The sequence below is a fragment of the Gorilla gorilla genome, chromosome 2, assembly GCF_029281585.2.
Source record: "Gorilla gorilla gorilla isolate KB3781 chromosome 2, NHGRI_mGorGor1-v2.1_pri, whole genome shotgun sequence".
NCBI lineage: Eukaryota > Metazoa > Chordata > Mammalia > Primates > Hominidae > Gorilla > Gorilla gorilla.
In genome coordinates, this window is record NC_086017.1 from 119,182,684 (window position 1) to 119,201,176 (window position 18,493).

The window sequence follows — 18,493 nt, forward strand, 5'->3', positions numbered from 1 at the left end:
AACAGGTATATATATGTATGAGATACATGAAATCTTTTAATACATGCATGCAATGTAAAATAAGGACATCACGGAGAATGGGGTATCCATCCTATTAAGCATTTGTCCTTTGAATTACAAATAATTCAATTACACTCTTAAAATTATTTTAAAATTTACAATTATGTTATTGATTATAGTCACTCTGTTGTGCTACCACATAATAGGTCTTATTGATTCTTTCTAACTATTTTTTGTACCCATTAACCATCCCCACCTTCCCCGCAACCACCACTACCCTTCCCAGCCTCTGGTAACAAACCTGCTCTCCAGGCCCATGAGTTTAATGGTTTTGATTTTTAGATCCAACAAATGAGTGAGAACATGTGACGTTTGTCTTTCTGTGCCTGGCTTATTTCACTTAACATAATAATCTCCAGCTCCATCCATGTCGTTGCAACTAATTGGATCTCATTCTTTTTTATGGCTGAATAGTACTCCATTGTATATATGTACCACATTTTCTTTTATCCATTTATCTGTTGATGGACACTTACGTTGCTTCCAAATCTTAGCTATTATGAACAGTGCTGTAACAAACATAGCAGTGCAAATATCTCTTTGATATACTGATTTCCTTTCTCTTGGGTATATACCCAGCAGTGGGATTGCTGGATCATACGGTAGTTCAATTTTTAGTTTTTTTAGGAACCTCCAAACTTTTCTTCATACTGTTGTACTAATTTAGATTCCCACCAACAAGGTATGAGCGTTCCCTTTTCTCCACATCCTTGCCAGCATTTGTTATTGCCTGTCTTTTGGATAGAAGCCATTTTAACGGGGGTGAGATGATATCTCATTATAGTTTTGATTTGCATTTCTCTGATCAGTGATGTTGAGCACCTTTTCATATGCCTGTTTGCCATTTGTACATCTTCTGAGATATGTCTATTCAAATCTTTTGCCCATTTTTTTAAATTGGATTATTAGATTTTTTCCTATAGAGTTGTTTGAGCTCCTTATATAGTCTGGTGATGAATCCCTTGTCAGAGGGGTAGTTTGCAAATATTTTCTCCCATTCTGTGGATTGTCTCTTCACTTTGTTGATTGTTTCCTTTGCTATGCGGAAGCTTTTTAACTTGATGTGATCCCATTTGTCCATTTTTGCTTTGGTTGCCTGTGCTTGTGGGGTATTGCTCAAGAAATTTTTCCCCAGACCAATGTCCTAGAGATTTTCCCCAGTGTTTCTTGTAACCATTTCATGGTTTGAGGTCTTAGATTTAAGTCTTTAATCCACTTTTATTTGATTTTTGTATATGGCAAGAGGTGGGGTTCTAGTTTCAGTCTTCTGCATATGGATATCCAGTTTTGCAAGCACCATATATTGAAGAGACTATCTTTTCCCCAGTGAATGTTCTTGGTACCTGTGTTGAAAATGAATTTACTGTACATGTGTAGATTTTTTTCTGGGTTTTCTATTCTGTTCCACTGGTCTATGTGTCTGTTTTTATGCAAGTACCACACTGTTTTGACTATTATAGCACGGTAGCATAATTTAAAATCAGGTAATGTGATTCCTCCTGTTTTGTTCTTTTTGCTTAGGATGGCTCTGGTAGCAGTTAGGTCTTCTTAGTCTTCTCCAAACTGCAAGTTTCTCCTTTTTTGTTTTTTTTGTGACCTTGACAGTTTTGAGGTATAATGCTCAGGTAATTTGTAGACTATCTTCAATTTGACTTTGTCTTATGTTTTTCTCATTATTAGACTGGGGTTGTGGGTTTTGTGGCAGAGTACTACACAGGTGTAGTGCCCTTATCACATGTAGGGATACATAATAGCAACATGACTTACTGATAATGTTCATCTCAATCACATGGTTAAAGTAATGTCTGTCAGGGTTTTCCATTATAAAATTACTATTTTTTCCCCCATGCTCTGGTTGTTGGAACTGAATGACTAAATCCAGCCCACACTCAAGGGGAGGGAAATTAAGCTGCCCCACCTCTTGGAGGAGGGTAGTATGTTTATATATATTATTTGAAATTATTTGGTATGGAAAAAAGTTATGTATTCAACCATTTATGCACATTAGTGGATTATTTATATTACATGGATTTTTTATTCTTTGGGTTATAATCCAATATTATAATTTATTTTGCTGCTTAAAATTTCTAGCTGCTTTGGTCATTATGGGCTCTTTAAAGTTGATGCCTGTGTCCTTTTGACATACCCCTACTTTTTAAAAATTAGCACTTTCTTTCTCCTCCTCATGACTCCCCAAATTTGTATTCTTATATCGCTTATATTTATCTAGATCAGAGAAAATATATTTTTCCAGAGAGAAATTGGGCTAAATTAATAAAAGATGTTATATTAGTCCCAGTTTTGATATTTATAGGAAAAATAAGTCTTACATGAATAAAAAGCAATTATACATTTTACATATTACCTTCAGGGGAAACATACCCAAAGAATTCAAAATTCATCAAAAATATCTGTTAATATATTTGTGTTATTTTCATCCATCATATTCTGTAGAGATTAATGACATATTGTTCCCCTCTTATTGGAAAAAATCAGCTGGCTTAATTGTTAATTTTTTTGAAATTTCTTGGCAAGTCAGAGTAATTCATTTGGATTATCAAGAGAAATGTTCATAGTATAATGATCTGAATTCTGATTCTCACAAGTCATTAATCACTGAAAATGAACTGCATCCCACATCCACATTGGCAGTGAGAATAAATTTGCTTGTTTGTTATGATTATGGATTTGATTTCTCATCTCAGCACATATAGAACTGGATGCCCTTGTGGTACATCTCAAGGCTGATTTGAAAGCTTGAGAGACCATCGAGAATTGGATTTGGGGAAGAGGTGAGTATTTGCTATACTATATTTTACTCTATGTGTATAAATTCCTTGAACAGAAAAATTTTAATACAACATTTAAAAGACATATTCAGTCATCATCTTTAGCACAAATGAAGTTTTGGCAAATGTATGCAGATATTCCTACACAAAAATACTATTTCTTGCATAAGAAATAGTATTACCATTCACCAAAATGCACTATAAATCTGGTAGAGGGTTGTAACTTATAGACCTTCCATGTTGTTTTAAAGAAATATAGAATTAAGAACATTTACAGAAATCTGTTGTTTCTCACTTTACCAAGTGTAAATAGGGGTATGTGTCTGTATCTAGCATATGTACTTAGGAAATTGTTCTACTCATAACAAGCCTATGGTCTTTTTTCAGTGGTGTGATTTGCAAGTAGTAGAGAACAACACCTGGGAAGCTTGTCTTTCTGTGTTTTCTAATAAGCCTGTAATCATTTTGTTAAGCCCCTTGGGGTGGCCTTGGTCTAAACTGCCTCTTGAGTAATCCCAAGTACTGACACAACTTTGCAAATAATAATTAAAGACACATGTAAATATGCCAACTAAATTTGGACCTATGTTTAATGCTTACTTATGTTATTTAGTGCACAGTGAAATATTTAAAGTGATGGCTAACATTTTGAAAACATCAAGTAATATCAAACATTAAGTATTATTTACCCAGATATAAGAAGGAGAAAATGGAAATTCAAGTGAGAGGAGCATCCTGGTAAATCAGTCTGTGCCAAAATTATGGATGAAATGGAGCTGCATTCTTGATACTACCTTCAAAAATCCTCCAACTTTTCTAGAGCCAAGCTCTAGAAAAAGCTTATCCCTTTTTCTAGATTTAAGATTGGGTATTGGGCACAAGAAAGGAGTGTAGCTTTCAAGGTTGGTCTTTTCCATAGTTGAGAACTAGAAACTGAGCTAGAGAAATCACACATGGTATATACACATTTGATTGCAGTAACTAGGGCCTGACACAGATTTGATTACTTCTATTTTAATCTCAAGAGATGTCTATGTCCCCAAACTAGTCTACTCTACATCATAGCAGAGAAAATGGACAAAACACGGCTGTTTTGGTAAGTATATAACTCACTTGGTATGAACAGAAGTGTGCAGATGTACTGCAGCGGTGTGTCAGTGTCTGCTTATCAGTTCTTGTTCTCTTTTCTGCCCTTCCTCACTCTGCTATGTGCCACATTGCAAGAAACCACATTTCCCAGACTGCCTTTCCCTCTGGCTTCTGTGTATGTCCAGCCAATGACAGGCACAGGCAGAAAACGGGAGGGCTGGAGGAGAGGGGAGGGAAGAAGCCACGTTCCCCCCATTCACCATTCTTACTTCCTGAGGTGTCCTGCCAGAGGCTGCCTCTCTTCTGCATCCTCTTAGTGGCTCTAAATCCCCCCAGACGGTCCAGACTCTCAACAGTTCCTTCTGTTGTCCCTCCAGCCTTATGGGTTATAGCAGCTTCTTGTTACTGCTAATTTCTGGATTGCCTCACTCACCCCTATTGCTTCCCAGCCATCACCCATGTGGCCAATTTTCTGTAAGATAATAAATTTCTTCTTTATCAAAAACCTGTGGTGTTTCTGCTCCCTGGCTGGACCTTGCAGACTACTAGCTATGTCAAGGGACAGGGAAAAGTATGAACAGTAGGGCCTGTTGATGTCCTGCCCAGATCCCCTTTTCTAGGCAGGTGCACCCAAACTCCAGCTGCTGTGAGTGCTGGCTGCTAATGGCCTTTGTATGCACTCTTTTCCAGAGATTTACCTTTGCCCAGAGATGCCTGGGAAGCTATGTTTCCCCGGGGGTGGCTCATGCCCAACGACAGGCTGATTTGAGGACAAGCTGGCCCCTTGCAGCAAGGGTGAGCAAGTCTGTGGTGCCACTCAGGTTCCAGTGCTCCTCATGCTGTGAGATAGAGACCAGACCTCAGCCAAGCTCATTTTTTGCTTGGCTTCTTCCCTTTCTCTGTCCTACTTCCTTGATTCCTTACAATTTTCTCCTGAAAGCTCACCCTCAGTAATTCCACTGCATGATAATCACCATTTCTGGCTCTGCCTCAAGGGAACTTGAACTAAGAGTATATTTTACAGAGGGAATGGAGAAAATCTGTTTAATCTGGTGAGATGGTGAAATGGAGGTTGTGAACAGAGCTTCAATGTAGTGATGATGAAACTAAAAAAACACAACAGCTGAACATTCTTGAGGAACGAACAGTTGTGGGAGGACTCAACATTTTGAAATTAAGGAGAAAAGTGGTGCCTTGCCAAAATTAAGGTCTGGAGAGGCTAGTTTTCATGGCAAAAGGACGATACTGTACTTCTGACCAGTGTAATATGGCATTCCAAGAGTTTTCAAGAGTATCAGTACCCGTGGGGTAGTTAGAAATGCAAGTCTGTTCTAAGACTAGAAATATATATTCTGTGAGATAATTATATAAAGACAGTTTTTCTCAGGCTTGAGTCATGCACAATTCTTTATTTTGGAAAAAGGCTGGTGTGGGTAGTCTTGTACCCATGAGCAGGATTGTGATTCGGGGGAGTGAAACCAGCAATGAGGGAAGGTCAACACAGATGTGTTACTGATTGGATCCCAACCATTGGGAACTATGCTTAATCCTGGGGGATTTTCTGGAGAACATTAGTAAATATGTTTCAGAACCATTCAACAAGGGCAAGGAGTGGGAGCATTTATTCATCCTCTCCAGGGCCCCCATGGATATTACCTCCTCTCTTTCTGGGTTGTGTGTGCATGTGTTGTGGGGGTGCTGAGAGGATTCCTGTGGTGCTCTCAATCTCTGCTTCAGAGCTCTTTGGGCAGTGGTGCAGCACCAAGGCAAAATGCCACTGACTGCCCCTGTAGCTGCCTGGTTAAAACCTTCACAGAACTGACTGCTACAATGTGGCTGGAGTAAGAGGTGGACTAAGTAGGTTGAAGTCCTGCACAACAGGTGTCCTGTATGGACCCTACCCGTAGTTATATCCATGGGGTAGTGAAAAGACTGGATATGGAGTAAGGTCTGACTCTTTGCCACATAGACATTAACCTCTGTGACCTTGGGCAAGTCAGTCCTAACTTACTAGTGTGGAAATCGAAGCTAAGAGTGTTCAGGAACTGAACTGCGAGCATACATCTTTCAGGGTTATGATGACTTCATCAGACCCCTTTTTGTCTCCAGACCCCAACTAAGTCCTTCTTAATTTAAAATGCACTATTTAATTATCTTTGGGGACTACGATCAATTCACAGAGGAGGTATCACTTTCTCTTCTGAGTTCCATCATTCCTAGCATTAACTCTAGTACACACCGTGATGTCGCATAATTGTATATACCTTTACTTCTGCTGTGTGGAGTTCAGATTGATTTTTTTTTTATCTTTGTGCACACAAACACTAGCAAGCTGGCAATCTGTTTTACTAAGATTTGTGCCTATGAATACTTGATACAGAGAAAGAGGTCAAAGGAGAAAGAGATGGAGGAGATTGGGGGAACAACTGTAGCACTGCATTCCATATTCTTGTGAGCACTTAATCTTGTCAGCAGGAGCAAAGCAAATCCATGGCCCTATACTGTCTCTTAAAAAAAAAAAAAAAAAATTTCCTACTCCTACATCCTTAGGCTGGCCTTTTTTTCCATTTTGTGGATTCCTTCCCCTTTTGAATCTTTTCTTGAAGTTATTGAAATTCATTGCTTCCCAATTTTTAAATAGGATAAGAATATTGTTGGGCAGTGAGGAAGATTGGCAGGGATGGGGAGGGGTTTTCCTGACCCCAGATGACTTGAGGCTGGGCCTGGCCACACCATGGCTCCTCTCTCCATGTCACCTGCAACGTCCCCGGTCAAAAGGAAAGCTGAGAAGACGGGAAAGTGAGGAGAGGGCGGTAGGCTGTGAACGAATATTTGTGTACCTATTATAGAGCCAGACATTTTACTTCATCGGTTGATGTGAGGATGAAATACATTATTTTTATCCACTGCCACCTTGAACCTCCATTTCACAAGGAAGGAAACAGTTTAAAGATTATCATATTATGAGTCATCTCACTTGTAAATTTTGGAGCTATAAGTCACAGCCAAGCCTGACTCCAGAGCCCATGCTCTCACTGCTTCCTGCTGAAACACCCGCTGGGTTGACCCCAAGGCTCAGGTGTCACCACTGTCAAAGAAGCCTGCCACTCTGAATTGGGATTTTTTCCACTACTTATCTGAATAGAAAGTTTGCTGTCCTACTAAGCAAGATATCAAGCTCCGGGCCAAAATTTATTTTCAGCTCTTCAGAAGAAGAAACACCCTTATTTTCCCAGATGGGTGGGAAATGGTGCTTTTGTACCCATGTTAAGCATTTTATCAGAGGCTCTCACCCTGTGGAATTAAATTCAAGGGGGCTCAGCAAGTGTGTGCCAGGGGTGCATCCTCTTGCCTCTCTGCCCTTAGAAGAGCCTTGAGTTCAGAGCTGAGCCCTGGATATTCCATAAAAGTGCTGTGCATGCTGATTGAGACTTGCAGCTTTGGAGACAAGAACTTCAGCTATCAGAGAACCCTCAGATATGACCAAGATGGCTCCTGTTCCATAGAATGGGAATTACAGTCTCTTATAGCTTAAACGTGTGTCCAGGATCCATGTCAGTATACTTTCTCAGAGCAACTACCCTATCATTGCATGTGATATATGTCTTAAAGGCGTCATTAAGCCAATTAGGATATATTGCCTTCTGTATATTTTGTGCTAAATCCTCTTTATTAGAAAATAATCAGAATTTGAAGCTTGATTGATGTTTGGCCCAGTTTTAAGTATTATTTACCAAACTAGAGATAGCTACTCTAATCCATTTAGAATGTTAAGAGCAGACCTATATAAGCCTCATGGGAGAATAGAGTCGTGATGCTTGTTCAAAATTTTTGGAAAGCACCCCAGCTGGCAGCTGGCTTCTCTTGGTATTTTAAAAGGGCATATAATAAGCATAAATAGAAGTATATGTGGTAGTTTTCTTATGGTTGGTTGGTTGTTTTTAAACTAGAATGCTATACCTTGCGTTTTCTTTTATCTTGATTTTTCAAACATCTACCTGGCCCTTAAAGCTACCTCCTTCACAAGCCTTGTCTATTTGTGTGGTTTATATGTGCTGGATGTTTATTTGGGTAATCTAAGGTAGCAGAAGAGGAATATATTTAGTCATCTAACCTTTACGATAAGGAACATTTGAAATGTCAGCATTTTATTTCAGGAACAGGTGAGCTATTGCATTATATGGCTTTTATTTATTTATTTACACCCTACATGTTTCTGAAATTTGAAACAGCTTAGAACAGCTTATGACAAACAGTAAAAAAAAAAAAAAAAATGAAAAAAAAAGATGAAAGAGGAAAGAGTAAATATTCCAGCCGGAAAAGTCAACACAGTTGCTGTGATAAAGTATAATCCTGTGTCTAAGATTCTTGGAAACAGGGCAAGGTGAGAAACAAATTATAAAATCTTTAATATTCAGAAAGAAGGGAAGAAGTTCCTCTGGTTAAAAACAAGTACTAAGGTGGCCAGATACTGGGTCTGGTGCCAGAGGCAAAACTACGTACACATGAATGCTATTCTCATGAAGCTCACAGTATAGTAGGCATGATAAATATTAAATCTGTCGATATATAACTAATTATGCTTTGCTTTTGTATCATTTATGGAAAAGTAACAGTTCCTAAATTTGCTTAAATGTCTCTGGCTTAGAATCCTTCCTTGACTCCCCAGTCTAAGACCTGAAAGATTAAAAGGCATCACCCAGGTTCAGAGACCAAGAGAAGTGATGGGGTAGGCTGGAGAACCTGCAGACAACTGGTGTACCTTGGAAGAGAAGGGCCCAGAGGATGCTGGAAAGGGAGACAGTTACAGCTAGGTCAACCACATCCCAATGCACTGAATAAGCTTTACTTTATCAAAGAAAAAATGTGGATTTAGGTAAACAGCTTTTATTTCTCCAGAAATATTGGCTTTTATTTTGAAATTACTATGCTTACTAAATCGCACGCTTTAGGCCCTATTTTTTTTCCAAATAAAATTTGGCAACCCTATGTCAGTTCACGAAAACCATTTTCTTTAGGAATTTAACTGGTCCATGAAATCCAAAAAGCTGTGAACATTGGTCCACTAAGACCCTCAATAAATATGGCTGGAGAGATAGGAGGATAGAAAAAGTTTAGAGGTGAAGCATGACTTAGTGACAGGATTTCTTCATGGGACTAAGTTAATGTCTGTCTTCTAAGCACAAAAATCATGGCTGTTGTGGACAATTATCCAGATTGAACAGTGTACTAGGCTCATGGGGTAAATAGAGATTGCAATCCAGTCCTGGTTCCTGTCACCAAATCATGTACCATGGTAGGAGGCAGGGTCTACCTGGAAGAAGGGGAGCCTTTTGTCTTTATAGAAAGACACTGTGGCCAGTGACAGCACATATTCTTCCTGTGATCCAGCTTAATCCAAGGGGTAGAGTTTAACGAATCTGTAGAAGTGGATATACGGTGTGCAACTAGGATCTCGGTGACATTTCTAACCAGGATTTTTTTAAAGTATAGACACATTCTTCACTATCCTCTAGTAGGGTGGTCTAAAGTCCCAGCTGTTGCTGATTAAAGATGGCTATGTAGGCTTTAGAAATTAAGCAAGCAAGTGGAGGAGTGAGCAGCAGTGAGGGAAGAAGGGAACATCTAGATGTCCCAGCCCTTGAGGTTGGTACTTTATTATTTTACATAGGCAGGATGTAAGTTTACTAATAGAATCCTGATTAATCAAATCTGTAAGAGGATGAGGTAGCCTAGGATAGTAGGGAGATTACTTCTTTTTTTTTTTTTTGAGATGGAGTCTCACTCTGTTGCCCAGGCTGGAGTGCAGTGGCACATTCTTGGCTCACTGCAACCTCTGCCTCCTAGGTTCAAGCGATTCTCCTGCCTCAGCCTCCCAAGTAGCTGGGATCACAGGCATGCACCACCACAGCTGGCTAATTTTTGTATTTTTAGTAGAGACAAGGTTTCACCATGTTGGTCAGGCTGGCCTTGAACTCCTGACCTTGTGATCCGCCCGCCTCAGCCTCCCAAAGTGCTGGAATTACAGGCGTGAGCCATTGCGCCCAGCCTGGGAGATTACTTATTAAAGAAAATATTGTCGGGCATGGTGGCTCACACCTATAATCTATAATCCCAGCACCTTGGGAGGCTGAGGCAGGCAGATCACCTGAGGTCGGGAATTCGAGACCAGCCTCACCAACATGGAGAAACCCTGTCTGTACTAAAAATAAAAAATTAGTCAGGCATGGTGGCACATGCCTGTAATCCCAGCTACTCAGGAGGCTGAGGCAGGAGAATCACTTGAACCAAGAAGGCTGAGGTTGCAGTGAGCTGAGATCATGCCACTGCACTCCAGCCTGGGTGACAGAGTGAGACTCCATCTCAAAAAAAAAAAAAAAAAAATTCAGTATTAGCTTTGACTATAGCCAATTTTGAATTTGGTCCTTATGGAGCAATATTTTTCTTCAGACCTCACTATAAAGCAGAATAGAATGGTTCTAGACAATAACTTTTCATGGAGGGTATAGCCAGTCATCATCAATGGCCATGGATAAAATCCTAACTAAAAATTCCACTTTGACAAACATGGTCTCCTAAATATGTCTACCAGGATGCATTAGCTGCAAAGTGCATCCATCCATGGGTTACAGGGTAAACTGACCTTCTCTATGGAGTTCTCTTATAATTCACCAGTTATGTTGGAAACTATGCTGAAAACAATGCCTGCACTTAGCTAATGTTCAGTCTAATTCCTGGAAATAAACAATCACCCAAATTATTTTCCTTTTCCCCCAACATCTTTTTCTTCGTATTATACTAATTCATGTTCATTGAGGAAAAATTAGAAAATGGAGAAGAAAAAAAAATCCACAACTCTATCATGTAAAGAAACAATACTAACATTTTACTCATGCTGTCAAATATTTTCCTACCCACATATATTTTGCCTGTGTCTGTCTTTAAGCTATAAGTTGTGTTGATCCTGCTTCTTACAACCTACTTTAGATCAGCTTTACTTCCATCCTACACCATATGGAAGTGCATTCTCCAAGATTCCTGGAATTCCCCAGAGATTCATATTTATCTTTGTCTCTTTGTCAACATTGGTTATGACATCTCATTTCTTTCATTTTGTAGCTATTTCCTTTTCTCCACTTCGCAAATAGCTCCATTCTCCCCAAACACATACAATATCACTCACAAGGCAGCTCTAAGTTCTTTGGCCACTGACTACCTTGTTCCTATGCTCTTTCTCTGTTCCTTCTCTCTTCTCTCCTTCCCACATCTGAAATTCCTGTTTATTTCTTATTTATGGTACCTTAGGAACATGCCTTGATGAGATAGTTCAGAATATGAGGGCCTGGGTGGGAAAGAGGCAAAGACCCTAAAAGAAACCATAGTGATAGCTAGTAAAATACTTTTTTTTTTTTTCTCACACCACATCATGTACTTGACTTAAAGAAGGAAAATAGAGTCATATGACTTTGGCATACAACTTCTCCATTGGTCAGGCTGAAGCTTTCTTGGAACCCCACTCTAATCTGAGACTCTTCCCACTTGATCTTCCTTCCTTCCTCGACTCTTTTCAAGTGTTAGAACTTTATTATGGTCTTAAGCTTCTTCTTGCCTTCTTCAGCTCCTTCTCCTTGTCCTTCTTGGATATTCTACCAATAAATCTTCTGCAATAATTCTGTCTTGGCATCTGCTTCTCTGAAGATCCCAAAATAATACACACACACACATTTAGCAAGTGACCATAAAGAGTCACAAAACCTGTTCTTGCAAAACTTGGTGATGTGCCAAGCTCATTTCTTTTAGGTACTTGAAGTTCCTTTCATGACAAGTTTACTAGAAGCAGACACTAAAATATTCTAGTGCTAACTGCTCTTGCGGTTTCTATCATACTCCTATTAATGCAAGAGCAGATGTGCTTGTACATTTTACCAACAATAAAATATTTTGAGTATCTCTTTTGCTAGTTAGCAAACCCGATACTGATGGAGTTAGTTCTCATTGAAGCACTTGCAGTAGCTGCTTCTAAAGCACAGATTTGTGGAGTGCTTGCTCTGAATAGGATTCTTCAGATATCAACTAACCATCCCTGTGGAGCAGATTCACCCCGTGCATGCATGTACATATCACATAGCCTATGCATATTTGAAGTAAATTTCAGTATAATGTCGACTTTACCCATGACAGTAAACAACAGCATGTCATGACTGCATAATGGTCAATTGCATGAATATCCCACTTACTTTAATAAATTCTGCAAGATAGGTTATTTTGGGCTCCTAAGTTTTCACTGTTTCTGATTTAGCAAATCTGTATACTTTGCAGTGTCCAACTTTTCATAGACTATTTCCTAGAAGAATTATTGGCTTAAAAAGCATGGCCAATTTTAAGGTTTTTGATATTTGTTGCCAAGAAGTCAGCCAGGAAGTTTGTTCCAATTTACACTTGAACCATTTCTATATGAGTAGGCTTATTTCTTTTCCTTTTATTTTCTGCATGTGAAATTATGTGTAAAATGTACAGCCCAAAGAACAACAGAAAAAAACCTAACCCTTGAATCCTCCACCAAGGTTATGAAATAGAATTTATTAAGTTGGTGCAAAAGCAGTTGCGGTTTTTGTCATGACTTTTAATGGCAAAGACCACGATTACTTTTGCACCAACCTAATAGAATCCTCTTGCATTTGCTGATTCTCATCATACTTCTTCATGCCTCCCCTCTTCACAGGTAAATCATCTAGAATTTGGGGTTATGCATTCCCTTGGTTTTCTTCATAGTTTTCATAGTTAAATGATAGTGTGTGTGTGTATATATAACTATATGTAGTCCTAAATATTATATAGATTTTTTAAATGTGGGCGGCAAATACAAAGCTAGTTGTGTGAGGAGGGTATGGTCACCACTGTTAGGTAAAGTTGTCTAGGACAAGATGAACTTGCAGTCTTCTGCATCCTGGGACTTTATAAGGGGGCTTTCTGGTGTATTCAGAGGGAGAGACCATGAAGCTCACCACAGTCCATACATTTGCAAGGACTGTAATGCAAAGCAGGTACTAACCACGTGATCAGTGGGAGTGGCATGAATTACCCTGGGTTTCTTGCTGCTATGCTTGTTCCAGCTCGCAGAAGTCAGTGATAACATAACGCTTTGGTAGAATGAATAAATGTCTACAGTTGATTTAGGCAGCAGGACCTGGAAGAAAGAATAAGGAATTTATTACCAAATTGTCAAGATCACTAGATTCGTATCCGGGCCAGTCTCACCAGAACATTTCTCCAGGTGTTTAAAAAAAAAAAAAAAAGACTGTGCCAAAGCAGTGGGGATCATGGTTCTAACAGGCAGAGGCATGTCCATTTAGACTCACTCCTCTCCAGTCTGGTCCAGATTCCAGCTAGCATTTTGGAATGTCTATTCACCATCCTCCTAGGAATCCCTTGACTCCTCTTCTATTTTGAACTAATTTCCTGTATCACGTCGTCGTCTTTATTGGTTTATACTTTTATTTTGGTGGAGCACATTTTCCCATAGCTTCTTGAAAAGAGAGGATGGGTAATACATTTATTTTGTTTTTGAGATAGTGCATGTCTGAAAATGTCATTCTGCCCTCCCGTTTGGGAGTTTGACCATACTTGCAAGTTACAAGTAATTTTTCTTTAGAATTCTGGATGTGGTTGCATTTTCTTTTTGCTGGCAAGTAATGCTGTTGCAAAGTCTGAAGCCACTATGATTCCTGGCCCTTTCTATTAGCTTTTTTCTCCTGGAAGTTGATGGACTCTTCTTTTTCCCTAGTTTACTGAAATTTCAAAATGGAGTATCTTTGTGTGAATGCTTTCATCCACCACTTTTATTCAGTAAGCTTTTCTTCAGTAATAGCAATTCATTTATTATTCTGGAAAATTTTCTTAAATACTTTTGTTTTCTACCCTGTTTCCTGTTTTCTCTTTTTCTCTAGATTTTTTAGAGTTGTCACCTGATTTTAAAAATCTTTTTTGCTTATTTTCTGCCTCTGTGTCTATTTACTGTCTAGGAGACAGTCTCTACTTTATTTTCTAACCCTGTTAATGACTTCTGCTCTTGTGTTCTCAATTCCAAGATGTCTTTTCTGTTAATTTCTTATGCCATTCTGTTCCTTTTTTATGAATGTAACTTTTTCTTATCTCTCTGAAGATGTTAGTTATAGTTTTATTTCATTTGTTTTTGTTGATTTTCACCCTCGCTTGCTTGCATATTTTTATTTACTCCAGGATGTCTTTTTGTAAGGGAGGTTGGTTTCATTTATTTCTGTCTTCTGTGACAGCTTTCCTCAGGGTATCTGGTAATCCCTCAATGTCTGCTTAACATTAAGAATGAGGGAAGCTTATTGGAGGCTCTAAGAGCTTGGACTGTGGGCCATGCCTCTCAGGTGGAAGTCACTGGAGGGTGATATAGGCTGGGTCTCTGTGTTCAGCATTAGATGTCTGTTTGATAAATTAGTCTTAACCTCTACCTTAACTCTAATCTGTGCCTGGACCATCAATTCAGACATTATTATGCTTTGTTTCTCCATGGATTTCTCCAAAGAAAGGGACAATTGTTCAGTAAAGTGGAGTGCAGGAGAGAATCTAGGGGGTTTAACTTCTTAAATCGTTTAATAGAGTCTGACTCCATTTTTATCTTTGACTGCTGAGCGTTTTCATGCCCACCTCCTCCTTCCTCTTCTGCCCCATATTTGAGCAAGTTGGTAAGAAAGCTGGTGCTGCCCCCTGGACACAGCAGAAAGTTCAACCTATGTGGGGGAGTGGATTTTCCCTCATCCAACCCCCTACCTATGATAAAAACGAAGTCTACTTATTCTCATTCTTGCTTTCGAAACGTTCTCAAGCTCATTCCAGACTAGCCTGGGTGTTGTCCCACTATGTTTAGAAAGTTCCATGATGTAATACAATGTGTTCTCACCTCTTGGTGTGTACATGGCGTCATCAGTCAGGACGTCTCACCCATTAATTGGGAGGGGTTCATCCCACCTGCATGGGATGGCTATAAGAAATAGCTTTCCTATGAGGTTTTCTTATCTTCGTCTTTTTCTTTTTTTTCCATTACCAGTTCCAAAGCAGTTCCTATGTCTTTTGAGTACTATATGGTACAAGTTGGTGGACTTTCACATTTTCCCATTAACTACAGATTCATTTTCTTGGGTCTACTAAGTCAGTTACTACTTGCCCATTTTTCTCTAGTTTCCAAATTTTTGCTGACTTTTTTGTTTGTTTGTTTGTTTGTTTTGACCTCACCTCTTTTTCTGCTTTATCCATTTCTTAAAAAACAAAAACAATCCTTCCCATAGTGGGGGGGGTGGTCTGTGGTTGGGGGGCAGTGAGGTGGGGATGGTTAATGGAATAGAAAGAAAGAATAAGACCCACTATTTGATAACACAACAGGGTGGCTATAGTCAGTAACTTAATTGTACAATTTTAAGTAACTAAAAGAGTATGATTGGATTGTTTTTAACTCAAAGGATAATTGCTTGAGGGGATGGATACCCCTATTCTCCATGATATGCTTATTTCACATGCATGCCTGTATCAAAACTTCTCTTGTACCCTATAAATATATATACCTACTGTGTACCCATAAAAATTTAAAAAATTTGAAAAGAAAAATCCCTTCCCTAAATTTTTATTGAGTTAAGGAGATAAGAAACAAAATTAGAAACATGTATTTAAGCTGCTGTCTTTACCCAGAAATCCTGAGTGGGCTCATTTCTTCACACCTTGTCAACAATGGGTGCTTTTCTCATTTATTTAGTAAATGGATTTCCCTGAAATCCGTACTATGTTCTAATTGCTTTGACAACTGAGATTATTCATATTATTGGATTCTGGTCTAAACTACTTGTTCATATAACTAAAAGCCTAAAGGACAATTTCATGATTTGTGGCAGATTCTCACATTTAGCCATTTGGTTTACCCTAAATTTGCTTCCATTTTTTAGTAGTGCTCTATTGTAATGCAGATGGAAAACATCACAATGTTCTAAAAGGGAACTGAAATGAAAATGAATTATCTATACCTATCTCCACTCCACTTATGTAAGGGAAATTGAAAGATAATCACTTCATGGGTATCCATTTAAAATAAAAGCCACTTTTCTTTTCTTATTGCTTGTGAAAATTCAACCCATCTTTTGAACAAATTTAGCAGTGATTTACAATTTTTGGTTAAAAATGCCAGACTTAAGATTTCAAAATGCACTCCTTTGTTAGAAAACAATGATTTCATCAAATGGTAACCCTACTTTGTCTTAATAGTTAATTCACAGGTTGGTGAATCTATTTATTATTAAATATAATTCAAAGGTTATTTTCACAGTAAAAGCACACAGATAAAAATTAGCCCCTTCTTCTCATAAATACCAGAGTCCTAGTCTCCCCTCTCAGAGGCAGTGGACTAGATTAAATTTATTATTACATACATTTTGAGAAATTATTTATGTGAATACAAGCATATATATGAATATGTAAGCTTTTTTCATATAACAAGAGCATTTTTGCTGTTCCATGCCTTATTTTATTAACTGTATATTTCTGAAGATTTGACTACATCAGCACATTTAGATCTTCCTTATACTTTTAATATTTTTGTGAAAATAGAATAAATACAGAGAAGTGCACAAAACATAGCTAAATGAATCAACACAAAACAAAAGCCCACAAGATAACCACCTGGTTTGCCAGGCAATCAAGCACTCCTAGGCTTTCACAAGGCTCCTTCATGTCCCCTCCAAGTCACTACCTTCTCTGTCTCTGTCAAAGGAAAACACTTTCTAGCTTCTAGCTTCTATGGTAATCCTGTCCTTGCTTTTCTTTAGTGTTATACCTAGGTGTGCATCCTTAAACAGTACAGTTAAGTTTTGCCTGTTTTCAGAATGTCAGGTAATTCAAATCATACAGTAGGAGTTATTTTGTGTCTGACTTACTCCGTGCTTTCTATTCATCTCATCTATTCTAGGGCTTTTATATGCTCTAAAATTTTCCTTCTTTCTGGGCCTTGCTGCAAATTTGTAATTCTGTTTCTCCCCCTACCTCTTTAGAAGTTATGCATTCTATAGTTCTTTTACTTGTGAACCACCAAATTATGATAAACTTCATTGGTTCTTAAAACCTTACATTAATTGGTATTTTATACTTTTCATGGGCAATGAAAAGATTCTATATTCCTTTCAGACATCTCACTTTTTTTTTTAGCCCCTTCTAAAGTCTTAAGCCATTATTAGGTACTTTAATTCTGTCTTTAATCTGTATTTAAAATATGAATGTCTGTGTTTTATTTATGTTTAAAATTCATATATTTAAAATCTTATTATTGTCATTAGTCTCATTTATTTTTTAGAAAGACATTTATTCAGTGTCATGATCAGACTATTACATTTAGAAATAAACAGCATGGGTGCAAAAAACAAAAAAACTATGTTAAAACCCTTTGATGGAATGCTTTAAATGTTCCACAAACAGAAACTAAAATAACCTCTAATGCAATTAGTCACAAATACAGTTCTTCAGTTTTTTGCCCATGCATATGAGTATTGTCTTAAATGTGTCATCTTTGTAGCAGGTAGGCCTTGCCACCACTGTGCTTGGCTGAATTCACAAATCTGTTGTAACCTGTACCTCCCCTGTCACTTCTCTGGCTCTCCTCTCCTGTTAAGCTTTGCTTCCTGGCAATAATTAAAACCTTCTGCTATTATTGCTACTGGAACCATCATAGCCATCTTGGTTTTGTAGCTTGGCAAAGTATTGGCCTCCCCCACCATAGGAACCAGAGTTTCTGCCTCCAAAGTTCCCTCCCTTCGTAGGCCCAAAATTTGAAGATTGATTATTGTAATTGCCAAAAATCATTATAGCTTTCTCTACCTTCAAAATTGTTTCTATCTACCGAATCCATTATAGCCATGCCCGCAGCCACCATATCTACGATCACCATGGCTGCCACCAAAGCCACCACAACCACTGAAGTTTCCTCTACTACCAAAGTTGTCATTCCTACCAAAACTACCTCCACGACCACCACTCACATCTCTAGAACTACTTTGACCTCTTTGGCTGGATGAAGCACTAACCATCTCTTGCTTCAATAAGGCTTTCCTTATTTCATGATTGTGGCCATTCACAGGATGGTATTTCTGAATGACAGTATTATCCAGGGAGTCATGGTCATCAAAAGTTATGAAAGCAAAGCCCCTCTTCTTGCCACTGCCTCAGTCAGTCATGATTTCAGTCACTTTAATTTTCCATACTGTTCAAAATGATTTCTTAGGTGATGGTCTTCAGTGTCTTTTTTTTAATGCCACTACAATCTTTTTCACATTTAAGTGGTTACCTGGTCTCTGAAGTTCTTCATTTGAGACAGCTCTGTTTGGTTCCACAACTCTTCCATCCACCTTGTATGGTGTATTCATCCATTTTGATGCTGCTGATAAAGACATACTCAAGACTGGGTAATTTATAAAGGAAAAGAGGTTTAATGGACTTACAGTTCCACGTGGCTGGGGAGGTGTCACAATCATGGCAGAAAGTGAAAGGCACAT

General features: G+C 38.5%; 1 protein-coding gene across 11 annotated transcripts in view; it reads left to right on the forward strand.

The window, feature by feature from the left end:
• The window catches only part of HHLA2 (HHLA2 member of B7 family), a 149,247-nt gene that overhangs the window by 77,985 nt on the left and 52,769 nt on the right, over positions 1 to 18,493 (forward strand). For 5 of the 11 annotated variants that reach the window (XM_063704011.1, XM_063704013.1, XM_063704012.1 and 2 more), the window contains one exon: positions 2,766 to 2,852. The exons of 5 other annotated variants lie outside the window; for them this stretch is intronic. The gene's annotated coding sequence lies outside the window, so the exon portion shown is untranslated. Of the gene's footprint in view, positions 1 to 2,765; positions 2,853 to 18,493 lie in introns of those variants that run through there. One more of the 11 variants, XM_019023562.4, reaches the window with a different exon arrangement.